The sequence below is a fragment of the Triticum aestivum genome, chromosome 5D (assembly GCF_018294505.1).
Source record: "Triticum aestivum cultivar Chinese Spring chromosome 5D, IWGSC CS RefSeq v2.1, whole genome shotgun sequence".
Classification (NCBI taxonomy): Eukaryota; Viridiplantae; Streptophyta; class Magnoliopsida; order Poales; family Poaceae; genus Triticum; species Triticum aestivum.
The window spans coordinates 396,492,850-396,500,105 of record NC_057808.1 but is presented as its reverse complement, the minus strand read 5'-3'; positions in this window follow the sequence as shown (position 1 = coordinate 396,500,105).

Genomic DNA, 7,256 nt, shown 5'->3' with positions numbered 1-7,256 from the left:
CCATTGTCGGCATACCTACGCCCCAGGAGACGCCACGTGGCAAAGCTATGCCGTTGGCTAGGCCGTCGGCTTAGATTTGAATCTACGCCGATGAACTAGCCGTCAGCATAGCTTTGCCACGTGGCGTCTTTTGGTTGGGCTGCACTTGACAAAGGCGCCGTCATCCACCGTTAGGCGTGGAATTTTGCGGACGGTTATTATATGCCGACGGTCGTACGGAAGCCATCGGGATAGGCATCTATGTCAACGGCTTTTCTATGCTGACAACATCCCGGGGTACGCCGACGTATATGTTGCCGACGGTGGCCGCTGGCATAGGCCTATCCCGACGGGAATCTGGGCTATGCCGACGTCTTGGGCCTTCGGCATAGTGGTTCATTGTAGTAGTGTTTGAAGGAAATATGCCCTAGAGGCAATAATAAAGTTATTATTTATTTCCTTATATCATGATAAATGTTTATTATTCATGCTAGAATTGTATTAACCGGAAACATAATACATGTGTGAATACATAGACAAACAAAGTGTCACTAGTATGCCTCTAATTGACTAGCTCGTTAATCAAAGATGGTTATGTTTCCTAGCCATAGACATAAGTTGTCATTTGATTAACGAGATCACCTCATTAGGAGGATGACGTGATTGACTTGACCCATTCCGTTAGCTTAGCACCCGATCGTTTAGTATGTTGCTATTGCTTTCTTCATGACTTATACATGTTCCTCTGACTATGAGATTATGCAACTCCCGTTTACCGGAGGAACACTTTGTGTGCTACCAAACGTCACAACGTAAATGGGTGATTATAAAGGTGCTCTACAGGTGTCTCCAAAGGTACTTGTTGGGTTGGCGTATTTCGAGATTAGGATTTGTCACTCCGATTGTCGGAGAGGTATCTCTGGGCCCACTCGGTAATGCACATCACTATAAGCCTTGCAAGCATTGTGACTAATAAGTTAGTTGCGGGATGATGTGTTACGGAACGAGTAAAGAGACTTGCCGGTAACGAGATTGAACTAGGTATCGAGATACCGACGATCGAATCTCGGGCAAGTAACATACTGATGACAAAGGGAACAACGTATGTTGTTATGCGGTCTGACCGATAAAGATCTTCGTAGAATATGTGGGAGCCAATATGGGCATCCAGGTCCCGCTATTGGTTATTGACCGGAGACGTGTCTCGGTCATGTCTACATAGTTCTCGAACCCGTAGGGTCCGCACGCTTAAAGTTACGATGACAGTTTTATTATGAGTTTATGTATGTTGATGTACCGAAGGAGTTCGGAGTCCCGGATGAGATCGGGGACATGACGAGGAGTCTCGAAATGGTCGAGACGTAAAGATCGATATATTGGACGACTATATTCGGACTTCGGAAAGGTTCCGAGTGATTCGGGTATTTTTCGGAGTACCGGAGAGTTACGGGAATACGTATTGGGCCTTATTGGGCCATACGGGAAAGAAGAAAAAGGGCCTCAAGGGTGGCCGCACCCCTCCCCTTGGTCTGGTCCGAATTGGACTAGGGAAGGGGGGCGCCCCCTTCCTTCCTTCTCTTTTTCCCTTCCTCTTTTCCTATTCCATATGGGAGGTGGAATCCTACTAGGACTAGGGAGTCCTAGTAGGACTCCACACTTGGTGCGCCCCCTCCTAGGGCCGGCCTCCTCCTCCCTTGCTCCCTTTATATACGGGGGCAGGGGGGCACCCCAGAGACACAACAATTGATCCTTGAGATCTTTTAGCCGTGTGCGGTGCCCCCTCCACCAAATTACACCTCGATAATATCATTGCGGAGCTTAGGCGAAGCCCTGCGTCGGTAGAACATCATCATCGTCACCACGCCGTCGTGCTGACGAAACTCTCCCTCAACACTCGGCTGGATCGGAGTTCGAGGGACGTCATCGAGCTGAACGTGTGTAGAACTCGGAGGTGCCGTGCGTTCGGTACTTGATCGGTCGGATCGTGAAGACGTACGACTACATCAACCGCGTTGTGATAACGCTTCCGCTGTCGGTCTACGAGGGTACGTGGACAACACTCTCCCCTCTCGTTGCTATGCATCACCATGATCTTGCGTGTGCGTAGGAATTTTTTTGAAATTACTACGTTCCCCAACAGTGGCATCCGAGCCTGGTTTTATGCGTTGATGCTATGCACGAGTAGAACACAAGTGAGTTGTGGGCGATATAAGTCATACTGCTTACCAGCATGTCATACTTTGGTTCAGCGGTATTGTGAGATGAAGCGGCCCGGACCGACATTACGCGTACGCTTACGCGAGACTGGTTTCACCGTTCGGAGCACTCGTTGCTTAAAGGTGACTGGCGGGTGTCTGTCTCTCTCACTTTAGTTGAACCGAGTGTGGCTACGCCCGGTCCTTGCGAAGGTTAAAACAGCACCAACTTGACAAACTATCGTTGTGGTTTTGATGCGTAGGTAAGAACGGTTCTTGCTAAGCCCGTAGCAGCCACGTAAAACTTGCAACAACAAAGTAGAGGACGTCTAACTTGTTTTTGCAGGGCATGTTGTGATGTGATATGGTCAAGACATGATGTGATATAATGTGTTGTATGAGATGATCATGTTTTGTAACCGAGTTATCGGCAACTGGCAGGAGCCATATGGTTGTCGCTTTATTGTATGAGATGCAATCGCCATGTAATAGTTTTACTTTATCACTAAGCGGTAGCGATAGTCGTAAAAGCAATAAGTTGGCGAGACGACAACGATGCTACGATGGAGATCAAGGTGTCGCGCCGGTGACGATGGTGATCATGACGGTGCTTCGGAGATGGAGATCACAAGCACGGTGCTTCGGAGATGGAGATCACAAGCACAAGATGATGATGGCCATATCATATCACTTATATTGATTGCATGTGATGTTAATCCTTTATGCATCTTATCTTGCTTTGATTGACGGTAGCATTATAAGATGATCTCTCACTAAAATTTCAAGATAAAAGTGTTCTCCCTGAGTATGCACCGTTGCAAAAGTTCTTCGTGCTGAGACACCACGTGTTAATCGGGTGTGATAGGCTCTACGTTCAAATACAACGGGTGCAAAACAGTTGCACACGCGGAATACTCAGGTTAAACTTGACGAGCCTAGCATATACAGATATGGCCTCGGAACACAGAGACCGAAAGGTCGAGCGTGAATCATATAGTAGATATGATCAACATAGTGATGTTCACCATTGAAACTACTCCATCTCACGTGTTAATCGGACATGGTTTAGTTGCTTTGGATCACGTAATCACTTAGATGATTAGAGAGATGTCTATCTAAGTGGGAGTTCTTAAGTAATATGATTAATTGAACTTAAATTTATCATGAACTTAGTCCTGATAGTATTTTGCAAATTATGTTGTAGATCAATAGCTCGCGTTGTTGCTTCCCTGTGTTTATTTTTTGTTCCTAGAGAAAATTATGTTGAAAGATGTTAGTAGCAAAGATGCGGATTGGATCCGTGATCTGAGGATTATCCTCATTGCTGCACAGAAAAATTATGTCCTTGATGCACCGCTAGGTGACAGACCTATTGCAGGAGCAGATGCAGACGTTATGAACGTTTGGCTAGCTCAATATGATGACTACTTGATAGTTTAGTGCACCATGCTTAACGGCTTAGAATCGGGACTTCAAAGACGTTTTGAACGTCATGGACCATATGAGATGTTCCAGGAGTTGAAGTTAATATTTCAAGCAAATACCCGAGTTGAGAGATATGAAATCTCCAACAAGTTCTATAGCAAAAAGATGGAGGAGAATCGCTCAACTAGTGAGCATGTGCTCAGATTGTCTGGGTACTACAATCGCTTGAATCAAGTGGGAGTTTATCTTCCAGATAAAATAGTGATTGACAGAATTCTCTAGTCACCATCACCAAGTTAGTAGAACTTCGTGATGAACTATGGTATGCAAGGGATGACGAAAGTAATTCCCGAGCTCTTCGTGATGCTGAAATCGACGAAGGTAGAAATCAAGAAAAACATCAAGTGTTGATGGTTGACGAGACCACTTCAAGTGTTGATGGTTGACGAGACCGCTAGTTTCAAGAAAAGGGCAAAGGGAAAAAGGGGAACTTCAAAAAGAACGGCAAGCAAGTTGCTGCTCAAGTGAAGAAGCCTAAGTCTGGTCCTAAGCCTGAGACTAAGTGCTTCTACTGCAAAGGGACTGGTCACTGGAAGCGGAACTACCCCAACTATTTGGTGGATAAGAAGGATGGCAAAGTGAACAAAGGTATATTTGATATACAGATTATTGATGTGTACTTTACTAGTGTTTATAGCAATCCCTCGGTAATTGATACTGGTTCAGTTGCTAAGAGTAGTAACTCGAAACGGGAGTTGCAGAATAAACAGAGACTAGTAAAAGTGAACAAAGGTATATTTGATATACAGATTATTGATGTGTACTTTACTAGTGTTTATAGCAACCCCTCGGTAATTGATACTGGTTCAGTTGCTAAAGAGTAGTAACTCGAAAACGGGAGTTGCAGAATAAACAGAGACTAGTAAAAGGCGAGGTGACGATGTGTGTTGGAAGTAGTTCCAAGATTGATATGATCATCATCGCACACTCCCTGTACTTTCGGGATTAGTGTTGAAACTAAATAAGTGTTATTTGGTGTTTGCGTTGAGCATGAATATGATCTGATCATGTTTATTGCAATACGGTTATTCATTTAAGTTAGAGAACAATTGTTGTTCTGTTTACATGAATAAAACCTTTATGGTCATACACACCAACGAAAATGGTTTGTTGGATCTCGATCGTAGTGATACACATATTCATAATATTGAAGCCAAAAGATGCAAAGTTAATAATGATAGTGCAACTTATTTGTGGTACTGCCGTTTAGGTCATATTGGTGTAAAGCGCATGAAGAAACTCCATACTGATGGGATTTTGGAATCACTTGATTATGAATCACTTGATGCTTGCGAACCGTGCCTCATGGGCAAGATGACTAAAACGCCGTTCTCCGGAACTATGGAGAGAGCAACAGATTTGTTGGAAATCATACATACAGATGTATGTGGTCCGATGAATATTGAGGCTCGTAGCAGGTATCATTATTTTCTGACCTTCACAGATGATTTGAGCAGATATGGGTATATCTACTTGATGAAACACAAAGTCTGAAACATTTGAAAAGTTCAAAGAATTTCAGAGTGAAGTGGAGAATCATCGTAACAAGAAAATAAAAGTTTCTACGATATGATCGCAGAGGTAAAATATTTGAGTTACGAGTTTGGCCTTCAGTTAAAACAATGTGAAATAGTTTCACTACTCACGCCACCTGGAACACCACAGTGTAATGGTGTGTCCGAACGTCATAACCGTACTTTATTGGATATAGTGCAATCTATGATGTCTCTTACCAATTTACCACTATCGTTTTGGGTTATGCATTAGAGACAGCTACATTCACGTTAAATAGGGCACCATCAAAATCCGTTGAGACGACGCCTTATGAACTGTGGTTTGGCAAGAAACCAAAGTTGTCGTTTCTTAAAATTTTGGGGTTGCGATGCTTATGTGAAAAAATTTCATCCTGATAAGCTCAAACCCAAATCGGAGAAATGTGTCTTCATAGGATACCCAAAGGAGACAGTTGGGTACACCTTCTATCACAGATCCGAAGGCAAGACATTCGTTGCTAAGTATGGATCCTTTCTAGAGAAGGAGTTTCTCTCGAAAGATGTGAGTGGGAGGAAAGTAGAACTTGATGAGGTAACTGTACCTGCTCCCTTATTGGATCACAGAAATCTGTTCCTGTGACTTCTACACCAATTAGTGAGGAAGTTAATGATGATGATCATGTAACTTCAGATCAAGTTACTACCAAACCTCGTAGGTAAACCAGAGTAAGATCCGCACCAGAGTGGTACGGTAATCCTGTTCTGGAGGTTATGTTACTAGACCATGACGAACCTACGAACTATGAAGAAGCGATGGTGAGCCCAGATTCCGCAAAATGGCTTGAGGCCATGAAATCTGAGATGAGATCCATGTATGAGAACAAAGTGTGGACTTTGGTTGACTTGCCCGATGATCGGCAAGCAATTGAGAATAAATGGATTGTCAAGAGGAAGACGGACGCTGATAGTAGTATCACTATCTACAAAGCTAGAATTGTCGCAAAAAGGTTTTCGACAAGTTCAAGATGTTGACTACGATGAGAGTTTCTCACTCGTATCTATGCTTAAGTCTGTCCGAATCATGTTAGCAATTGCCGCATTTTATGAAATCTGGCAAAGGGATAAACAAAACTGCATTCCTTGATGGATTTATTAAAGAAGAGTTGTATATGATACAACCAGAAGGTTTTGTCAATCCTAAAGGTGCTAACAAAATATGCAAGCTCCAGCGATCCATCAATGGACTGGTGCAAGCATCTCGGAGTTGGAATATACGCTTTGATAAGTTGATCAAAGCATATAGTTGTATACAGACTTGCGGTGAAGCCTGTATTTACAAGAAAGTGAGTGGGAGCACTACAGCATTTCTGATAAGTATATGTGAATGACATATTGTTGATCGGAAATAATGTAGAATTATTCTGCAAAGCATAAAGGAGTGTTTGAAAGGAGTTTTTCAAAGAAAGACCTCGGTGAAGCTGCTTACATATTGAGCATCAAGATCTATAGAGATAGATGAAGACGCTTGATAAGTTTTTCAATGAGTACATACCTTAACAAGATTTTGAAGTAGTTCAAAATAGAACAGTCAAAGAAAAGAGTTCTTGCCTGTGTTACAAGGTGTGAAATTGAGTAAAGACTCAAAGCCCGACCACGGCAAAAGATAGAAAGAGAATGAAAGTCATTCCCTATGCCTTGGCCATAGGTTCTATAAAGTATGCCATGCTGTGTACCAGATCTATTGTATACCCTACACTGATTTTGGCAAGGGAGTACAATAGTGATCTAGGAGTAGATCACTGGACAGCGGTCAAAATTATCCTTACTGGAATAAGGATATGTTTCTCGATTATGGAAGTGACAAAAGGCTCGTCGTAAAAGGTTACGTCGATGCAAGTTTTGACACTAATCTAGATGACTCTAAGTCTCGGTCTAGATACATATTGAAAGTGGGAGCAATTAGCTAGAGTAGCTCCATGCAGAGCATTGTAGACATAGAAATTTGCAAAATACTTACGGATCTGAATGTGACAGACCCGTTGACTAAAATTATCTCACAAGCAAAACATGATCACACCTTAGTACTCTTTGGGTGTTAATCACA